Source organism: Castor canadensis, chromosome 11 (genome assembly GCF_047511655.1).
Source record: "Castor canadensis chromosome 11, mCasCan1.hap1v2, whole genome shotgun sequence".
Classification (NCBI taxonomy): Eukaryota; Metazoa; Chordata; class Mammalia; order Rodentia; family Castoridae; genus Castor; species Castor canadensis.
This window is the reverse complement of record NC_133396.1, coordinates 12,357,141-12,379,256: the sequence shown is the minus strand read 5'-3', so window position 1 is coordinate 12,379,256 and position 22,116 is coordinate 12,357,141. Positions and strand designations below refer to the sequence as shown.

The 22,116-nt window shown below is 43.8% G+C and overlaps 1 protein-coding gene across 1 annotated transcript in view; it reads right to left on the bottom strand.

The window, feature by feature from the left end:
- Rgs9 (regulator of G protein signaling 9) overlaps positions 1-20,265 on the bottom strand; it is a 104,250-nt gene extending 83,985 nt beyond the window's left edge. The window contains exons 1-2 of the mRNA XM_074045286.1: positions 20,061-20,265; positions 19,803-19,908 (exon numbers count right to left, since the gene is read on the bottom strand). The gene's annotated coding sequence lies outside the window, so the exon portion shown is untranslated. The remainder of the gene's footprint in view (positions 1-19,802; positions 19,909-20,060) is intronic.
- Between the last annotated feature and the right edge of the window lie 1,851 nt (positions 20,266-22,116).

Here is a 22,116-nt window from a genome sequence, read left to right as displayed (position 1 = left end):
CTACCATTTGATCCAGCAATACCACTCTTGGGGATATACCCAAAAGACTGTGACTCAGGTTACTCCAGAGGCACCTGCACACCCATGTTTATTGCAGCACTATTCACAATAGCCACATTATGGAAACAGCCAAGATGCCCCACTACTGACGAATGGATCAAGAAAATGTGGTATCTATACACAATGAAATTTTATGCAGCCATGAAGAAGAACGAAATGTTATCATTCGCTGGTAAATGGATGGATTTGGAGAACATCATTCTGAGTGAGGTTAGCCTGGCCCAAAAGACCAAAATTCGTATGTTCTCCCTCATATGTGGGCATCAGATCAAGGGCAAACACAACAAGGGGATTGGACTTTGATCACATGATAAAGGGAGAGCACACAAGGGAGGGGTGAGGATAGGTAAGACACCTAAAAAACTTGATAGCAGTTGTTGCCCTTAACACAGAGAAACTAAAGCAGATACCTTAAAGCAACTGAGGCCAATAGGAGAAGGGGACCAGGAACTAGAGAAAAGGTTAGTTCAAGAAGAATTAACTTAGAAGGTAACACACATGCACAGGAAATCAATGTGAGTCAACTCCCTGTATAGCTATCCTTATCTCAACTAGCAAAAACCCTTAGTCCTTCCTGTTATTGCTTATACTCTCTCTTCAACAAAATTAGAGATAATGGCAAAATAGTTTCTGCCGGGTAGTGAGGGGGTGGGGAGGAGAAGGGAGGAGATGTGGGGGAGGATAAGGGAGAGGGTGGGGGAAGAGGGGAGAAATGACCCAAACATTGTATGCACATATGAATAATAAATAAATAAATAAATAAAACAAAGTAGTTATTCAACAGGATTGCATACATTTACATTCCATTTGCCCAGAATGAATTAATTTTGCCACACTTTTGTGTTGGAATTTATGTGTTAAACCTAGACTGTTCTAATTTTACTAGGTTCAGTAGTTATATTTTCATGGTCTTCATTTTTCTTTTTAGAGTGGAAAATACAAATAAAAGAAAGTCTATAAAAATTGGCTAACCTGAACCTATGAATCAACAGATGAGCCAGCTGGAGATATTAGGGGTGGTGGGATTGTAAGGACAAGTATGTCTGTTTTTTTCCTGTGGTATTAAGGGACAAGGGGACTGATTCTGTGAGGAGGTCAGAGCAGATGTCCAGTCCAAGCCTGGGCTAAAATTCATACTTTACACTGTAAAACATTTTATTATTACTATTATTATTATTATTTAGGATCATTTAAGCTGTATTACTGTGTGAAAGTTAGATTTCCTCTCAATAAAAAATGTGCATAGCACTAAGACAAAAACAGAAAACTATACATGAAGTTGTCTTCTGAGGGGGCATATTAGTCAGGTGAGGCCTTAGTGAGATTCCACCATGGCATACCATGGCCAGGGCCAAAAGATCCAGAGAGTCCAGACCATCAACCTCACCTTCAAATACTTACAGAATGATTGCTGATTCAGGTGTGGCTCTATGAGCAGGTGAATATGTAGACAAAGGGCATTATTGCTTTTGACTAGTAAACGCACCTTGTGTTAGATGATGCAGAAGAAATTCATTCTAAAACAAAGTGAAGAACACAGCTGGGTCCCCACATGCTAAAGGAAATACTACTGCGTTATAAAGTGTCTTCAACTAGAAACGATGAATGAAGTTAAATTTTGTTGAAAATCCTATAGGTTTTTTTTCTTTTTCTTAAGTATTCTTTGCTGGGAGTGTAGTTCTAAAACACATACTATTTTTGATGAGCACTATTTTTGAGACCTTATTGTGCACACAGGTTTAATGACCCTTAAGTTATTATCAAATGGCAATAAATAATAATTTTTTTTAAAAAAACCTAAAGAGCAGTGGCACCCAATTGTGCCCCTATCTTCTGGGATTTTGTTTTGTTTCGTTTGGTCATACTGGGGTTTGAACAAGCGCCCTACCACTTGAGCTACACCCCTAGCCTGCTCTTAACGTTTTTTTAAATCGTGATAACAACAATTTCCGATCCTCTGCTGATGGTGCTGCCAGGTGAGTCTGCATATGAAGGGGCTGGGAGTCCGGAGCAGTCTCACCTACACTTCCAATTCTGCCTGGGCACACCCTTTGTTTCCCGCCACAGGGCCAAGAGAATCATAGAGATGAGGAATCCTCCAGGTTCCTAGAGAGGAAACGCGGGCTCCATGAACGCACTTCCGCCGGCGGCCCACTTCCGGCCCCGCCCACCCCCGCTGGTGCGTCGCGTTGGGGTGGAGTTCTGCGTTCGGCTTGCTCGCTGCCAGGCGTGGGGGGCTTGCGGGGCCGAGTGGACGGTGCCCCCTCCGAGGGACCCCCCACCCTTTGAAATTGGGGAGCAGAGAGGAGGCGCCACCTTGAAGCTCATGGCGCCAGGACTCCTTTCTCCGATGTGCCTCGGGATTGGCCACTCGAGTACCCCCATGCCGAGGACTTTTTCCTGTTTAATCCTTCGAAGTCTTCTGGCCTGTAGAAAATAATGGTGACACTCAAGCTTGAACGAATGTGGTTTAGGGCCCGTTTTTCGTGCATCTGAGACAAAGACTGATTCGTAACGTTAAAAAAAAAAGTGAATCATAAAATGTACTTTAGTATTTAATTGTGACAAATATGAGATAGCTTAGGTCAGACGATTGTGAGCCTGGAAGAAGAATGGGGGAGAGGAGCTATGCGGACAGTGATGCTGGGAAGGAGGGGGAATGCACTGGGTAAAAGATGGTCATAATGCCTTCCCAATGCGAGAGAAGGATGAAGAAGTTAAATCAAGATCTCTTACTAAGGAAAAATGCAACTGTCATGATTTTAGATTACTTGGCTAGAATATTTGTCTGGTTTCTTTCTCTACTAGGCAGCAGCCATTTAACACAATCAATTGCCAACTGCCCTCTTTTTTTGTTTGTTTGTTTTTTTAAGTGGTACTAGGGTTTGAACTCAGGACTTCGTGTTTGCTAGTCAGACCTCTACCACTTGAGCCACTCACTCCCCCATCCCTGCCTGACCTTTTTGAACTACAGTATCTTCAATTTTAAAATGAGGATGTTGAGCTGGTAGAAGGGCTTAAGTGGTAGAGTGCCTGCCTAGCAAACATGAGGTCCTGAATTCAAACCCTAGTACCACCAAAAAAATTTAAAAAAAAAAAAGATCTAAAATGAGGATGTCTGCTATCATATCCTACTGATATATGTTCTGACACTATTTTATAACTGTTGGGTAATATTTTACCTAAATAAGCTTCATCGCAATATATTCCTGAGGGGAAAATGAGATGAACAAAGAAGTTTAGTGTTTATAGTCTCAAAGCGGTTAATAACAGAATATTAAATTGTTCTGAGAAAACATGCAGTAATAGAACTCACTTAACTTTGTTCAGTCTGTATTTCTCAAGCATTTTGACCACAAACTTTTGAATACCGCTCTTAATGTCTCACTAATGTGTGGTTTTTTTCTGGGAACATGTTTGGAAAGGCTGATGTAAAATCAATCACCTGAGCACAGGCTTGCTCAAAAGGCACTCTTGCTTCTCAAAAGGTATTTTAGATCTACTTTTTGGAAATCATCTGACTGGATTTCAGTAAGGATAGTTCCAGATTTATGAACATTTGAGAAAAAGTACCACAACCTATATAACATTTGGAAAAGGAAATGAACAAAATCTGTCATCCTTGTCCTTTTTCCTCCATATATCATGGACAGTAACTAACATCTCAGAATTATTGAGGAACACATCAATAAGTAGTTACCTATAAAAGAGTGGGGATAATTATTTGAGAAAAACATGAACTTGGTCAAGTGAAAATGGGTTTGTAAAAGAATCACCATAGAACTGTGGCAAAAATCCTAGATGAAAAAAACACACACAAAAAGAAAATGAAGCCAAACAGTTAAATTGTATGGCACTCTGAGAAAATCAGATCAAAGAAACCAAAATGTGGCACACACCTGGAATCCTAGCTACTCAGGAGACAGAGATCAGGAGGATCGAGGTTCAAAGCCAGCCAAGAGAAATAGTCTGTGCGACCCTATCTCGAAAAGTACCCACTCAAAAGAGGGATGTCAGAGTGACTTGTGGTAGATTGCCTGCCTAGCAAGCTTCAGGCCCTGAGTTCAAACTCCAGTCCCCCTTAAAAGAAAAAACCAAAATGCTCAGCTCAGCCTGGTCAGGGCTATATTCGTCTGAAGGTTTGGATGGGACCAGAGTATCCCCTTTCAAGATGATGCCCTCACATGGCTGTTGGCTGGAGGCCTTGTTTCCTCACCACATGGACCTCTTCATAGGATTGCTTTAGAGTCCTCACAACCTGGTAGCTGACTTCTTCTGGAACAAGTAACAAGAGAGTGAGGCAAAAGCCGTAATTATCTATTATAACCACATTTTCCAGATGCCTGATGATTACATGGATCAGCCCTATTCATTATGAGAAGGCATGAATACAGGGTGCAGGGGTAATTGCATGCTATCTTGAGGGCTGGCTACCATAACTCTTTCTGTTACCTTTGTTCCCATTAATAATGTATGTCAATTTTGTTGCTAGGCATACTACGCATGGTAAAAGTGACCCTTGGTTGGTCATCTATATCTAATTGGAAGAACTGCAATCCCTGGTAGGAAGCCACTATCTTGACAGTGGTCACTCTTAAAACTAAAAGGCCCTGAAAGCTATTTCCATCTATGGTTGTTACAAAAAACATATTGGCTCCTAAGCTAGGTGGATTTCTACATCTCCCCAATATGGAGCTCATGTCCCTGTAGCTGAGCCATTACCTGGAGGAAAGATAGCTTTATCAGCTGCCTCAAAGCTGTCCTAGGAAAGGAACACCCAAATCTGCCCTACTATACATCTGTTTCCTATTCTGTTACTCTCTGAGGTGATGGGTGACAGTGGCTTCTGGAGGTGAAATCTAAATGTTTGTGAACCAGATGCTTAGATGAGTCACCTGAGAAAATTCTTTGGTGGACACAGAGTGGAACATCATGATAACCCAGGACTGACAAAAGTGATTAAGACAGACCCACCCCTTGTAAGTGTGATTGAGAGATATATAAACCAGAACACTGAAATATTTAGTGTTAATGCAAGAAATTTGCATGAACATGGTAAGTGTGTTGGGAGTTCCCAAGACACCCGAGACTCAGTGATTTGCTTGGAAAACTCCCATGACTCAACATGTAAGTCATCTTCATGGCTAGGATTTGTTAAAGTGAAGAAACACAAAGTAAGATTAGCAAAAGGAAAAGGCACATGGGCAGCCTGCAAGCTACCAGGTGCAAGATTCCAGGAGTCTTCTCTCAGTAGAACCACAAAGGACACATTTCACTCCTCCAGGAATGACATGTGACAAGTATGAAATGTGAAGCAGGAGAGCTTATTAGAAACTCTGTCCAAAGTTGTCATTGAGGGGCTGACTGATCATATAGGAACCCTCTGCACAGCAAGTACCGAGACTTCAGACTACCAGAAGGAACACAGGTGTTCAACATACACTATATTATTTGCACTGAGAGAATAGGAACAGTGAGCCACTCTTATCAGGGATCCTTCTGAAATCCAAACCCCTAAACACCAGCTAAGGACCATCCTTGGAAGCTGAACTTTGAAGGGCAGCAGTCTTGGACCCAGTATGGCAACTCTCTGTGCACAGTAGAAATGGCTGACTCTGAGCAGCAGAAGCTCAGGAAGGGCTTCAGAGGGAAATGATCCTTGGGGTGAACCTTGAAAACTAAAGGGATGATTACCAACTTGAAAAGATGAGACAAGCATAGTCAGCAGAGGAAGCTTTTATAGCAGAGGTAGAGAAGTGGGGGAAATGCCTTATCTTTTATGTGTGGGTAGTTTGGAGTGGCAGACGTGGTTATGGATGAGAAAGGGTTGGTGAGGTCCTTCGTGACCAGCTCACATGGAGCCAAGTGTGCATGCAGGACTGAGTAGGGATTCCCTGGGCATTTGTAGGTGAAAGGGACTCCAAGTGGAGGGGACAGTATACACAAAGACTAATAGCACTGTGTTCATGTCCAAGGACTGGCAGACTTTCTCACAGTGCTGGAGGCTAAAAGTCCAAGATCAAAATCTTAACAGTTTGATTTCTTCTGAGGTCTCCCTCCTTGACTTGCAAATGGCTGCCTTCTTGCTGTATTCTCATATGGTCTATGTACATGTTTGGTCTCTCTAATCTCCACTTCTTACAAAGACACCACTTCATACAACCTCATTTTAATTTAATTAGCTTTTTTAATAGCATATATCAGTAGTACGGGGTGGGGGGGTCATTGTGAAATGTTTACTTGCCATACTGGGGTTTGAACTCAGGGCCTTGTACTTGCTAGATAGGTGCTCTACCACTTGAGCCACTCCACCAGCCCCTAATTACCTTTTTTTTAAAAAGGCCCTATCTCCAAATCTAGCCACATTGAAGTTGCTGGGGGTTAGGGTTTCAACATGAGTTGAGTTAGAGATAACACAATTGAGCCAGGCATGTTAACATTTGGTATGACTGGAATAAAGTGCCTATGAGGATGAACTGGAGGCCTGCTAGAGCTTTCAGCTTACCTTTTCTTTTCCACTGAAAAATAGACAAGTACATCATAGTGTTTTTCATACTGCTGATGGTAAATAATTAGTGGATCCTGAAATTAATTTTGTAGATAGGACCAGTACTTTTTTAATGGAATGAAATGGGTTAGAGTACAATACAAGTAAGTACATCACAAGTATTATTTCAGAAAAGTCTTGTTTTGCTTATATGTGTGTATGTGTATGTATACTGGTTCATGATACAAAATGTAAACATTTTGCAAAGTATGATATTTTAAATATGGTAGAGACTGAGCTTTTCCCCCGTTGATACAAAGATGAAGTATGTATCTTGGCGTCCTCCAGAGAAACAGAACTGACAGGATACAGAGATATCTAAGATTTATTTGGGGAATTGGTTCACACAATTGTGGAGGCTGAGAAGTCCCATAACACAACATCTGCAAGCTAGAGAACCAGGAAAGCCAATAGTGTCTTCAGTCTCAATCTGAAGGCCTCAGAATGGGACCAGGGAAAGGGGTTACCATTGGTTAAGTAAGTCCTACAGTCCAAAGACTGAACAACCAGAAGCTGTTATATGCAAAGGAAAGACAAGGGATACTCCAGCTCAAGAGAGAATTCATCTATTCTCCATCTTTTATTCTATCCATGCCCTCAACTGATTGTATGATACCCACCTGCATTGTGAGGGGCAGACCTTTTTTACTCACAGTCTACTGATTCAAGTGCTAATCTCTTCCCACAACATCCTCACCAATATGCCCAAGAATAATATGCTACTAGCTTTCTGGACATTCCTTTGCTTAGTCCACTTACACGGAAAATTAACCATCATAGTATCATTTCCAATACACTACTTTTATAAACCCTTGTCAAGGCATTAAAAAGTCCTATTGTGTAGACTTACCTGTTGCATAACTAAACAAAGACCGGTTCTGGTTTGGTGAGACCTGTCAGGCAGGCCTTAGGAGCGGACATTCTTGGTGGCAAGCTCAGCCAATGGCAGCAGAATCGGAGTAACATCATCACCCTAAAGATGACACTGAGGACCAGTGTCATTCCAGGGAGCAGCTGCAGTCCCTCACGTCCACACCTAGCCTGGAATGACCTCGAGTCCAAAGCTGCTGGGCAGACTTGGAAACTCAGTGTCAGAGAAAGTTGAGCTCTGAGTCAAAGTACCACCTTCACTCCTTCCTCTCCCCAAGGGGCAGAGTTGAGGGGAAAACACACACACACACACACACACACACACACACACACACAGAGTAGGTATAAGAAAATCATGGTCAGGATTAAGATCTCCAGCTTGAATCAGAGAAGCATCCATTGCATTGGTGATCAAAGTGAAATGTGATCAACATCTTTCTGAATAAGAAAAGGTGAGGTGGAGATTGAAGAGTTGCCTAGGCTCACAGAAGGGCTAAAGTCCCCCATTGGGGGAGTAATCCCCTAATGGCAACCATCAAGAGGGGATAAATGAGCTGACAAGAAGGGAATCCAGAGTATGGGGTGAGCACAGGCCCTGCCCTCATCACAGTGTGAGCTTGGTTAGGCCACTGACCTGCTCCAAGCCTCAGGCTCCTCATCAATGAAACCAGGAGCTTGTCCTAAATGAGCTCCAAGGTCCTGTACCTCATTTCCAGAGAAAATGGAAACATCTGAGTCACACAGCATCAGCAGCAGAAGTGTGGCTAGAAGTCGTGGCTAACCCTAGAGCAAAGGGCATGAGTTAAACCTGATCTCTCTGTACTTCTAGTTGGGTGACCACAGGCACACTACTTCTCTGAGTCTCCTTTCCCTGATTTAAAATTGGACAGTAATGCATTTTCTTCACAGAATGGTTGTGAGGATGATTGAGACCAGAGAGAAGGTGAACAGTGACTGCTCAAATTTTAATGTTCAGTCTTTACTTGACAGATTAGTCATCAATGTCAGTAGCCTTTCTATGCCTCATCTCCACAGGAGGCCAAAGTACAGCTGACAAACCTTGCAGTCAGCAGGAGGCTGTCATGCTTTGAGGAGCCATCCATGCCTGCAGGGCTCAGGGAACAACACACAGAAAAAGATGCTAATAGCAGTCACGGAGAAAGACTTCCCTCCCTCTGAGAAAAGGAAGCCAGAAGGCTGACTGGGTGATCCTGGCTCAGTTTGCCTGAGCAGAGATGAATTGAGATGGGCACCTTGACAAGAAGAAAGAAATCAGGTCACAGATTGGGCAAGCAGGGAGTTCCACATAATTTGCACTCACCATGCCATCTGCTTGGAAGGTAAATAATTTGTTCATGAGATACAAACCTCTGCTTCTTTAAACATGGATGAATGTTTTAAAATATGCATATCACATTCTGTTTGTGGAAAGGCATTGACCTATAAATGTTTTCTGTATGCACCTGCTATTTTCATACATAGATATGCACATATGACATATTAATCACAGTGCATGGCACTTTGTCCCCTCACTTTCATTCAATATTTGCAATTAATGTTTTTCAGCCCCTTTTCCTTCACCCCATGAGAGATGTTACAGTGGTCCCCAATTTTATAATTGAATTTGATTGGAACAGGAAGGGTAAATGAGAGAAAGGCCAAATATTTTGGTCAAATACAATTTTTCGCTAATTTTATAAAACAACAAGGAATAGTTTTTGTATTGTTTTGTTTAATAACTTGCTGACAAGAGCTGGTAGCTCACACTTGTAACCCTAGCTTGGAGGCAGAGATCAGGAAGACTGAGGTTCAAAGCCAACCCCAGGAAGTAGTTTGAGAGACTGTATTTCAAAAATACCCAACATAAAAAAGGGCTGGTGGAGTGGCTCAAGTGGTAGAGTATCTGACTAGCAATCGTGAAGCCCTGAGTTCAAACCCCATTATTGCCAAAAAAAAAAAAAACCCTAAAATTGTCAGGCTGGATAAAGAAACAAAGCCCAACTTTTAGGAGAAGCAGTTTCAATATATGGAGATAGATGATTTAAAAGATGGAGAGAAACAGGCTACAAAACTCTAACAAAAAGAAATCAAGTATATCTATATCAGTATGAAATCAGACTTCAAGGCAAAAAGCACTACTAGAAGGTCTACATCACAACGCATCAATCGCACAAGAGATACCAAATTGTAAATCTGTACATACTTAATAACATTGCTTAAAAATACATAAAGCAACTAAGAAAAGACAATTCCACAATCATTATGGAAGACTGCAACAAGAAGATAAAAGACCAGTAAGGATATATAAAATCTAAATAACACAATTAACAAATTTAACCTGGTTGTTGTATATAAAATTTTGTATCCCTAATGGTAGAATTTACTATTTAAGTGTTTGCAAAACACACCAAAACTTTTCATATAGTGGGCAATAAAGAAAGCCTCAACAAATTTCAAAACATTGAAATTATTCTGACTATGTTCTTTTTTTTTTTGTATTCACTTTTTTTGGCAGCACTGGGATTTGAACTCAGGGCCTGCCTGCTTGCTTGGTGGGAGCTCTTACTGATTAAATCACTCTACCAGCCCAATTTCTTTCTTTCTTCCTTTCTTTCTTCCTTCCTTCCTTCCTTTCTCTCTTTCTTTTCTGCAGTACTGGGGCTTGAATTCAGGGCCTGTACCTTGAGCCACTCCACCAGCCCTTTTTTGTGATTTTTTTTTTCAAGGTAGGGTCTCACAAACTATTTGCCTGGGCTGGCCTCAAACCACTATCCTCCTGATCTCTGCTCCTGACTATCTAGGATTACAGGTGTAAGCCACCAATGCCAGCTCTTTCTTTCTTTCTTCCTTCCTTCCTTCCTTCCTTCCTTTCTTTCTTTCTCTCTCTGTCTCTCTCTCTCTCTCTGTCTCTCTCTCCCTCTCTCCCTTTCTCCCTCCTTCCCTCCCTTCCTCCCTCCCTCCCTCCCTCCCTTTCTTTTTTTAAGCAACACTGGAATTTGAACTCAGTGCCTCACACTTGCTAGGCAGGCGCTCTTTCCACCTGAGTCACTCCCTCAGCCCATGTTCTTTTTTTTTTAATCATCTAATAGTGGTACAAGTGAATACAGTGTGATATTTACATATGTGCTTACAATATATCTTAGTTAGATTCACCCCTCCATCATTCTGCTTCTTCTCCCCCACCCTTAGAAAAATTTCAAAGATTTCATTCTATTTGCATATATGGATACAAAATACATCCTCCATATTCACCATCATTTCCCCTTTCCTTGTGCCCACTCACCTCCCACTGATACCCACCCCCAGAAAAGACCCGTTTTTCCCTCTTGCCCTTCATTTTTTTTAAAGTGTACATTGATAGTCCAAGGGGGGGTTCACCTTAGTACTTCAGGCCTGTATATATTGTGCTTTAATCAAACTAACCCCCTCCCCTCCATACTTACTCATTCTCTATCACCATGCTCCCCTAGTATTCAACAGCTTACAGTACAGCGCATTGTATTATATTCATATATAGATGGGTTGTTTCAATATTTTTCATTCTCTAACATTTTATTTACCTCTCCTGCCTCCTGTAGTCCCCTCTGACAGACTCACTAATACAATTTTGTTCTCTCTCTCACTATATATGTACATAAATGTAAATATATATATATGATCATATATACGTGTGTGTGTGTGTGTGTGTGTGTGTGTGTACACACATTTAACCTATAGGCCTAGCTTCCACATATGAGGGAAAACATGCAATCTTTGACTTTTTGAGCCTGGCTTACTTCACTTAACATGAACTTCTGAGTATGTTCTTTGATCAAAATTGAATTGAGCTAGAAACCAATAGTGAAAAGATAATTTCCACTGCTTAGAAATTTTTAAATATTTTCCTGAATCCATAAATTAAAGAAGAAATCCAAACAAAAATCAAAAAATAATTTTAATTGAATGTGATTTTTGCTACTTTTTTTTCTTGGTGCTGTGGGGTTTGAAGTCAAGGATTCATGCTTGCTGGGCAGGCACTCTACAACTTGAGCCATTCCATCAGCCCTGAATGTGATTTTTAAATGACGTAAAATGAAAACTCCTGGGATATAGCCATTGTAGGTCATAAAGGGATATTATAACCCCAAGAATGTATATATTAGAAAAATGGAAAGGCTGAAAATCAGATTTATTCTAGATCAGGATCAAAAGAACAGAAAGTTATATCTAAAGAAAAGAGAAGGAAGTAAATAGAAAACAAATATACAATAGAGAAAACCAATAAAACCAAAAGTTAGTTCTTTATTATATATTGTTTCAATACATAAATTCCAACTGACAACAACCAAACAAAAATAATAAACAAATTTCCAGTATCAGAAAGGGATGTCACTGCAGACACTACAAACATCAAAAAGATAAAAGAATACTATTATTTTTACACCAAAACTTTGACAATATGGATAAACTAGACAAATTTCTTGAAAAATGCAACTTTCCAAAGTCAACTGAAGACAAAGAAAACATGATTATTCAAAATCCAATAAATAAGTTGAATCTATCATGTAAGAACTTCTCATAGAGAAAATTCCAAGCCCAGATGGGCTTCATCAGTTAATTCTCCAAATAGTTAAAGAATAACAGCAATCTTGCACCAACTCTTCCAGAGAACAATAAAACATGCTATCCTTTCTACTCTTTTTATGAGACCAATATAACCTTGATAGAAAAATTGAACTAGGAAAAATTACAGGCTGGTGATTTAGTAAAAAGTAAATATTTGGTCCTTGTCCCTATTTCCTGGTACATAACTCCTAAGCCTCTTAGAATCTCCAGTTACAAGAGCATCTTTTGTGTGCTATTGAATGACTAGTGGCTGGAGGCCTCAAGATGAGGGTCTTTCACCAGAAAGACCTAGACATGACCAGTGAGTTAGAACTTTCAGCCCTGCTCCCTCTTCTCCAAGATGGGGAGAGGGGTGAAAGGTTGAAGACTGAGTTAATCACCATTGGCCAGTGTGATATAATCAATCATGCCTGTGCAATGATACTCCATAAAAACCCCTCATTGATGGAGTTCAGGGAGAAAGGTATTCTTCTGACTAGGAATAGGTTGATTCTGGAAGGCTTTTAAAAAAGAGGTAACATTTAAGATGCTACTTTAAAAAGTGAAGATTTTAGCTGGGCGCCAGTGGCTCACATCTGTAATCCTGGCTACTCAGAAGGTGGAGATCAGAGGGTCTCAGTTCAAAGCCAGCTCCAGGCAAATAGTTCACAAGACCCCATCTCAAAAAAATCCCAACACAAAAAAAGGGCTGGTGGAGCGGCTCAAGGTGTAGGCCCTGAGTTCAAACCCCAGTACTGCAAAAAGAAAAGAATAATGAAGATTTTAACTGGTAGAAAATGAGAATGTACAGTCAGGATAGATTAGGTTATGCTGCAGTAACAAGTGAACACCACAAAGGTCTATTTCTCTTATGAAAATGCTAATTGAAGTTGAGCAATGTCCAGGTCCCTCCCTTGAAGTCCTGACTCAGCAATCCAGGCTGCTACCATCTGTGAACCACTCATTCCTTCTAATGTGGTCATGATCACGATGCAGTGGAAAAGGGAGGAACGTGGAGAACTTGCACCTGCCCTTCAGGGCTTTGGCCTGGAAGATACACACACACACACACACACACACACACACACACACACACACACACGTCATTTCTGCTCATGGTTCTAACTAAGAGCACGTGGAATATTTGGTGAAAATGTTGTTCCTCTACCAAAAAGGGACATTCCAGACCGAGAAAACATACCCCAAGTATGAAGGGATAGAGTACTGGTGAAGAACAGTAGACACGGCACAGCAGGACTTCAGCGTCATTCCATAGGCAAGTGGAAGCTCTGGCAGGAAAGGGAACTATCTGAGTTTGCCTCATTTTACACAATTATAGATGGTAGAAAAAAGGAGAACGTGCAGAGATGACAGACCAAAGAGTTGGGTACAGGAACCGTCCAGGCAGAAGCATGAGGACATGTGAGCTAGGACGGTCTCTAGAATCCCTGGAACTGAGGACTCTCTTGTGCTTTCTTGGAGACTGGACATGACTTGGGAAGAGCCAGAGAACATGATTTAAAGGTTTCCAGTCTTCCTGCCAAGCAAATAGTGGTATGGGTAGTTAAAACAGGAAATGCAAAAGAAGCAGCCTGTTTTGAAAGAGAAAAAATTAGTCTGGGCCCTGCTGCTGGAATATACACATAGAAATGTCTAGGAAATTTCACTGCAAATGCAGCCTTGAGTCCTGATGGGTGAGGAAGGGATCCCAGGATAAGCAGAGAGAGAGAAGGAAGAACTCTCGGATACGTGCAGGGAACTGCAATCAGAACAAAGGTCTCTTTTTATCCATTAGCTTAGCCCTTTCTGCCCTGCTCAGAACCACTTCCTGCTGCTTGCTTCACCTCTGCACCTGGAGGGCCCTTCTACTGCATCCAGCTCTGGCTCCTGCCAGTCAAAGCCAGAGTCATCCTTTGATTTCACTGTTACAACCTTGCAATTCATCATGATTCTATGTAACACTGCATGAATCATCTGTTCCCCAGCTCCTCGCAGTGTGCAGGAATGCATCTGTGGTCCAAGAGAGAACACTTGTTTTCCTAGCATCAGTGAAGCTGAGAAACAGAAAATGATGGCTGTGTGTGCCAGTCATGTCATTTGACCTCTTCAGCCACTGGGGGAGGAGGGGCAGAATTAATACCTGCTCCATCTATTTTTAAGGGTGGTTGTAAGATCAAATGAAAATAATGAATGTGGCCAGGCATGGTGGTTTACACCTATAATCCCAGCACTTGGGAGGCTAAGGCAGGAGGGTCATGAGTTATAGGCCAGCCTGGGCCATGTAGTGATACCCTGTCTCAAACGCCTAAAAAAAAAAAAGAAAAGAGGAAGAGAGAAGGGAGGAAGAGCAAGAGTGAGGAAGGGAAAGAAAAAGAAAAGAAAAATAATGGATGTGAAACAGTTACACAATCTCTAAGGCAGAAGGGAAAGGTGACAGAGTAAGCATGGTCCTGACAGGCATTACTGATGCCACAACACCTCCTTTGCAGACCAGCCAGGAAAGCTCTGTAAGAAACTCTCAGTTAGATAGGGCACAGTGGCTCACGCCTGTAATTTCAGCTAGTGGGAGGAATAGGCAGAAGTATCTCAGTCCAACACCAGCCTAGGCAAAAATCTGGCATCCTATCTGGAAAATAACTAAAGTAAAAAGGACTGGAGGTGTGGCTCAAGTGGTAGATTAATTGCCTAGCAAGTGCAAGGCTCTGAGTTCAAACTCTAGTACCGCCCCCCTCAAAAAAAAAAAAAAGAAGAAAGAAAAACTCAACAGAAAACCTTATCTAAGAGACTTAACTAAATGCTTTTCTTTTTTCTGTGACCTGGGGTTTGAACTCAGGGCCAGTGCTTGCCAGACAAAGACTCTACCACTTGAGCCACACCTCCAGTCCCTAACTGAATACTTCTTATAGATCCATTGCCTTGATTTATACAAATAAACAACATAATCTGTCCCCTGGGAGCTGAGATAACAAAGTATGTAGACAGACAGAGATGAGTAACCCAGAGCACAGGCTCAAGTATGCCCATGGGAGCCATATAGTTCCAAACTACACAAGGGCTCAAAAGGAACAGCAATCACAGGATGACCAAGGACTGCTTCCTGGAGGAAGTGGACTTTGAAGGGAACTCACGATGTGACCAGGGAAAGAGGAAGAAGGTGCAGACAGATGTTGCTGCATCAGAGGGGGAAAAGAACCACACAAGAGAGCCAATGGGAAAACTTCTATCTGCCACCTCCCACCCAGCCAGCCTGCTCCTGGAGCAGGAAGGAGAGACTGAGCACAGGGCAAGTCCCTGAAGTCAACACTAAGAGGTGGGAGTGCCTATTGATTTTTATTGCAAAGCCAGCCTTTGCAGCTGACCACAATCTCAAGAAATGTGCCACGATCAGGTGCATGGAGAAGGCTGTGAAGACAGTCACACTACTGTGCTCTGGGCACAGTGCCAGCACTCAGACGGTATGCAAGGCCTGGCTGGGCTCCTCGTGCAAGACTGGCGGTGTGCTTTATCTGCACAGACACTTTCTTGGCTCACAAAATTGTTTTTGGAACAGAAACTATTCATTGTGGCTCCATGCAGAGCTGCAGTCCTTAGTCATTGGCAGTGCCAGGGCCTGGCAGTGACTCAGGCCACTGGATCAACCATGGGGCCCGCAGCAAAGAGACAACCCCAGAAAGGTGCTGGAGAGGGGGCTGGGAAGTAGCTGCTGCTCCTGGGGATGGTGGGGGACCAAGGAGCCACCAGTGGCAGGATCACTCCCTCCAGCAGCAGCCACCAGTCCCTACTTCTCTGAGAGAGAGAGGGAGAGAGAGTGTGTGTTGTGCTTGTTTCTGAGGACAGAAGCTTACAGCTTCCTCATCCTTTCTCTCACAATTTTCATGTTATAAATAACTCAAAATCCTGTAGTTCATTGGGCCAAGAAACTGTCTTCTTAGACAGAGGCAGAGGGCGCTCAGCAGCCAGATATAGTGGGATCTGTTTTGCTGTTAGAAATTTCAACTTCTCTGATAAAAATGTCAGCAGCTTCATTCCTCTGCCCATGTGTTTAAAAAAAATAAATAAACTTATGAAGAATTCAAAACTAACTTTCAAGAGAGATCAACAAGAGCTGTTTTTAAAAGTACAACAAAGGAACAAATTTCTTTCCACTGGGAAAGACTTTGTGCAAAGTCTCACTTCCTTTGTACAAAGGAAGCATTTGCTGGGAGGGGAACATGTGCACCATGTACATTTCTAGAAGTCTTCCCACTAGGGTACAGGATAATTTTCCTCTGACCTTTTCCATGTAAATTCATTTATGCAGCCAGACATGGTGGTGCACAACTATAATCCCTGCACTTGGGAGACCGAGACAAGTTCAAAGCCAGTCTAAGCTACACAGCAAGACCCTGTCTCAAAACAATAACAAATTGTAATAAGTCAAAAAAAATACAATAAATCTGCAGAAAACATGACTGACTTCTCGGGTCCGGAATGATCTTGGAGAGGTGAGATTGGCCAACACCCCGTCTCAGGCAGACACCCTGCCCACCAAGGTCAGGAGAAAACTTACCTTGATTTTAAAACTCCCCAGAAATGGTGCTGCTGGGGCCATTCTCCAACCCGCCTCATCTTCACGCTTGTGTGCATCCCTTCCAAGCTATGGCCCCTCATCAGGCACAGTGGTTCTCCCTGCCCTTTTCCACACTGCCTCCTCCAGACCTGTTGGCCAGACCATGGCTTCCAGGTTCTCTCAGAATCCTGTCTTCACAACTCTTTCCGAAGGCCACAAACAAATTCTACGAGAGAGCTCATCTGTGGATCCCATCTGACCCCACTCCAGGCCTAGCATTCCTCCCCACCCCAGATTTCAGCTGACTGAGGCATGGCGTCAAGTGTTGCAAAGGACCCAGACAGTCACTAAAAGGACCCCTTCCATCCAGGCTCACAGTTTCTCCTCTCTGTAAGCAGCTGTCACTCTCTATAAGACCCCAAGGACAAGAAATTTCCTATAAACCAGAAAGGGCTCCCTGGAGGACAGTTATAATCTTCTACTTGGCTGAGGAAAAACATTAAAAGATCCAAAACCACTACACTGTCTTTTCTGGTGACTCACACCCCAACTTTAGCACTACCATTCATGGTCTGAGTGCCCAGGCCCAACCTGGACTTAAAAATGTCTCTGTTTACGTTGCCAGTTTGATGTGTGTCTCAAGTCTTCTAGAACCTCCCTCCAGAACTAGAATTGTCTACTGGACATGACCAGTTGTGGCTCCAACCAACAACTGACACTCAGTAAATCCACTGCTACATTCATGTTTCTCCTCCTCCTTTGTCCCAACCCCCTTCCTGGCAACCCAGCTGCCTCAAGAACACCTTTCTGCCAAGTGGCTCAAACCTGTAGTCCCCGCTACTCATGAGGTGAAGATTGGGAAGAACATGATTCCAGGCTAGGCTGGGCAAAAAGTTAATGAGACCCCATCTGAACCAACAAGCTGGGTGTGCCAGTGTGCACCTGTCATCCCAGCTACACAGGAGGCATAAATAGGAGGAAATAGGTTCCAGGCTGGCCTGGCCTGAAAAATGACTAAAGCAAAAAGGAATGGTGGAGTGGCTCAAGTGATAGAGTGCCTGCTTAGGAAGTATGAGGCCCAGAGTTTAAATCCCAGTACTACCAAAAAAAATTCATTTTCCCATTCTGCAAAATCCAGCTAAAGCACCTCCTGGTCTTTTGGAATCCTTTTGTGACACTTCACCAGGGGTAAAGTAAGCATATGACTACCTCCTATTATTAGACTATAAGTCACTTGAGAACAGGGATCATGTCTCAAAGTCTTTGTTACTCAGCATCTAGAAGTGTCTGACATGTTTGTTAAGTGAAGAAATGTATAAATGATACAAACAATTCTAAAGCATGCCCAAACTTCATCAAACACCCACATACACACTTCTTCTAGCCCTCCCTGGAGAGTTTTGTTCCACCTTACTCCTGAATGGCTTCTGGAACATAGCAGATGATGAGATGGAACTGGAACAGAAGCCTGTAGGTGACAGAGATCACAGCAGGCTGCCCAGCCATCCTGCTCTCTGGTCCACTGTGTATCATCAGCAAACTCCCCAAGCAACACCCTGGACAGGTACACTCTCTACCTCTTACCAGCACATCCTAAACAAATCCAGACATCAGAGGTACATGGCACCTGGGCTGATGGAAATGTCTCCTGGGGTTGCTCCAGCCTGTGATGGGAGCAGGGGCTCCATTGCAGGGGATGGAAGGCCCTCGGACCAGCACCACTCTCCCAGCCCCATTGAGTAGCTGCCATTTCCTGGGTAGCTGGAGTGTAGGAGCACAGGAGGACACCATCCACTCCTCTTGCTCACATCGGAGTTGTCTTTTGAATCTGAATCTTTTTTTCTTTTGGCAGTACTGGGCTTTAAACTCAGGGCTTCATGCTTATTAGGCAGGTAGTCTATCATTAGAGCCACACCTCCAGCCATGAACCTCAATCTAACCGCGTCTCTCACCCGCTCTGAATCCCGCAGAGGCTTCCTGTGGGAAAAGTTGGAGTACCTTTGGCAGGCATAGGAAGCCTTTATCAACCATCCCTCCTTGTCCTTAAACCCTAGACTCTCACACCCTGGTGCGTTGGCAATGCTGCTCCTGCAGCCTAGCCAAGCCCTCCTCCCCCTGCTTAGCAGCAGCCTCAGCATCCTTCCAGAGAGGCTTCTCCTCTGTGGGACCCCCCACTTCCCACACTGACTTCACGCTCCTTCTCGCTGTGGTCTGAGCTGTGTGTTTCTACCCCTGCAGCAATACCAGCATCGCTCTATCAGGCTAGCAATGTATCCAGCGTTGGCCCATAATGGCCTGAGTTTCCTTATCTGTAAAATGGGGAAACTAATCAACCTTCAGCACAGAGAGGAAGACAGATCCTCAAAAGCAGTAGTAGGTAGTTGGGGAAGTGACAGAGACAGTAAGGGGGGCAATAATGCAGAGCACATTCATGAGCAGGTTGCCCCTGTGGGCCGCTAGATTTCTATCCTACTGGGAACCTCTGGGAAGAAGAGTGTATAACCCCCTCAGAAGAGCCCACAAGGCAGCTCCCCTCTGTGGTCAGTTGCAGGGTAATTCTGGGGGCACTTTAGTCACATGTGTCCCAGTCATGTTCCAAAGAACAGAGAAACCTCCTGGTGTTTCTCTGTCCCTAGGGAACCCCCCTTCACCTCCCCCTGCAGGGAGACTGAGGCACTTGCAGCTGGAGTCCCTGCTCTTGAGTGGGATGCCAACAGCATCCAGCTTTGCCATTAGCTGACTGAGACCACTTGACTTATCCACAAAGTAGGAACTCTGGGTTAGGGGCACTTAAAGTTCCTTGGGGTGGGCCAGGTCCTCAGTCAGTCCACATCCTTCAAGGCTGGGCACAGTTAAACTGCCCTTGGGTGGGTCATTGAAGATGGGGGTCATGCCTGTTTGGCTCATTGCTGTATCCCAGGTAACTAGAACAGTGTACAAAACACTCTTGACTTAGTACACGTTGGTCGACAGGAAATGGTACAGAATGAGGTTGGCACGAATAAATCCTGACATTTATACTCAAACCCAACCAAGGAACCCAAGCAATGGAAGGGAGTGACCACTGCCTACTGAGCTGCGTGTATGTTGTGGTCTATGTTATGTGCGTAAGATATGTTTTTACTTTCAAGTATCACATTTCAGATCAGAACCTGTAAGAGCTGTGAAATTAACACGTGGGTGTCTTGTTACCTTAGGTGACTGAGAGTGGCTGCAGCCGGTTGAACTGGCTCCCACATTCTGCCCACGCAGTGCTGCTTCTGCAGACCAAGAGGCTGCTTGCAAACTTGAACGGACACTGTTAGTCAATAAACGACACAGTCAATACAATCAAGCAGCGCGAACCGACCAAATGGGGCGCCCGTTACTCCTGCCCAGCATTTCCTCCGATGCTCCCCAGAGTCGGTCCCCGCCCACCTGCCAGGGCTCAGGTGAGGGCACCCAGGGTACCTTTTGGAGAAATGCCATCCTCGGCCTGTACTGCTGGCCTTGGTGTCGGATCGTCATCCTGGACCCTAGATGAATTCACCACCAGAACACGCATGGAGAGAAAAGGCAAAGCCCCCAAGTTCACCAGCCGCCTAGCCCGCCCCGGCCTGGGCGTCACCCGGGAGGCTCTGCGCGGGGAGCGCGCCGAGCCGGGGCCCTGGACTCTACTCGCATCCCAGACTTGCAAAGCAGCTGGAATCCGCGCCAGCCAATCAGCGGGCGGCGCTGCTGGCTCATTAGCATACGCTGCGCGGGCGCCCACCTGCCACCAGGGGGCGGCGTCCCGCTCCACCTGGACCTGGCAGAGCCTCAGATGTGACCCGCAGGTCAGGAATGCCTGCGAACAAATCTGTCCCAAGAAGCCAGGTTTAGGCCGCACCACTAAAGCCTGGGAAAGTGAAAACGGTGTGTAACGGGCTTTGGATCCCTGGCTAGCCCGCCCCCAAGTTACTGAACGGTCGTTAGCAAGTTACTTTAAACTGAGTGTCCTCAGTTAATTTGAGAAAAGCAAGTAAGTGGGAAATTACACCTGTCAGGGGTTCTGAGGGCTGAATGAATGGCCGAATTAATGACTGGCAATGGAGTCGGATTGGCAGTGAAGAATGCTGCTCCTCAGTCAGATGGGTTCGCACTGAACCCCAGATTGGCCACTTAGCTGTAGGATCTCACACCAGGTATGGAACTTCTTTGGGCTCCATTTTTTCTCATCTGATCAATGAGAATAACCACACTGTCTTTGTGGAGGAGATTTTGTTTGGTTCTGTTTTTGAAGATTACTGAGCTAATGCACGTACAAGCACTTAAAACCACGGCCAACAGGTTCTCTTCTATCTCTTGGGACTTTTTCCACATCCCCACATCCCACTCTGATGCTGGGATTGAACCCAGGGCCTCTTGCACCCTAAGCATACACCATGCCACTGAGCTATAACCCCAACCCCTCTTGGGAATCTTTTTGTTCAATTATCATGCCTAGTGGTTCAGTTACCTATATAGTCATATATATATATAGTATGTATATATATATGTATGTATGTATATATATGTGTGTGTGTGTGTGTGTGTGTATATATATATATATATATATATATATATATATGCTCAGATTAATATAAGAACCGTTAGGGTAGCAAATGGAGATAAGACTATAGGATATAGAATCAGATTACTTGGAGTCAAATCTTAACTCAGCTATCTGTGTGACTTTGGGCAAATGACTAAAACCCTCTGTGCCTTAGTTTGGTTATTAAGAGGAGAAAAAGGAGTAAGGATTCAATAAGTGTCAGTTATTGTGACTAGCGTGGTGAATACTATGATCATTAAAGACTGTAATTTTTGAGCCCCAAATTTGGAATGCTGGCTTAATTTCAGAATGGATGAGATCCCGTAAGCTCAGGACTGTCAGGATCAAGGATGGGCCCCTTTTCATTTCCAGGGCTGGGTGGCCTAAGTGTGATGGGCAAAGCTGATGTCAGAAGAGGGAGATGGGCATTTGTCCCAGAAGGTGCACCTGGCAGATGCCTCTTCAGGGCATCTGGATCTCATCCCAGCACAGAGTCAATTTCCCCACCCTGTTCCTCAGTCCTCTTCTCTCAGCATTACAATGCTGAAATAACAGTTTCAGAAACCAGACTCTGAGGTCTGGTGACTCACTGGGAAATGACTTGGCAGACAGCCATGGGATGGAGCTTCCAGCTTGGCCACTGCCTTGCCATCTGACAGCCAGGGAACTGCTGTTTCCTCCAGGCTTTCAAATGTATTTGAATTTCAGTTCCAACCTCATTGAATGAGTTAAGCAAAGTAATTTCAAAATTGTTTTAAATTTACTTGTATCTGTGATCACTTATTTTACTAGTCCCCACTCCCCCAATTGTTATAATGAGACCCTTCTGTGGGTTTTGGTTTGGTTTGGTTTGGTTTTAATGGGGTTTTTTGTTGTTGTTGTTTTGGCAGGGTCTTACTATGTAGGCCAGACTGACCTCTAACTCAAAATTATCCTGTCTCAACCTCCTGAGTA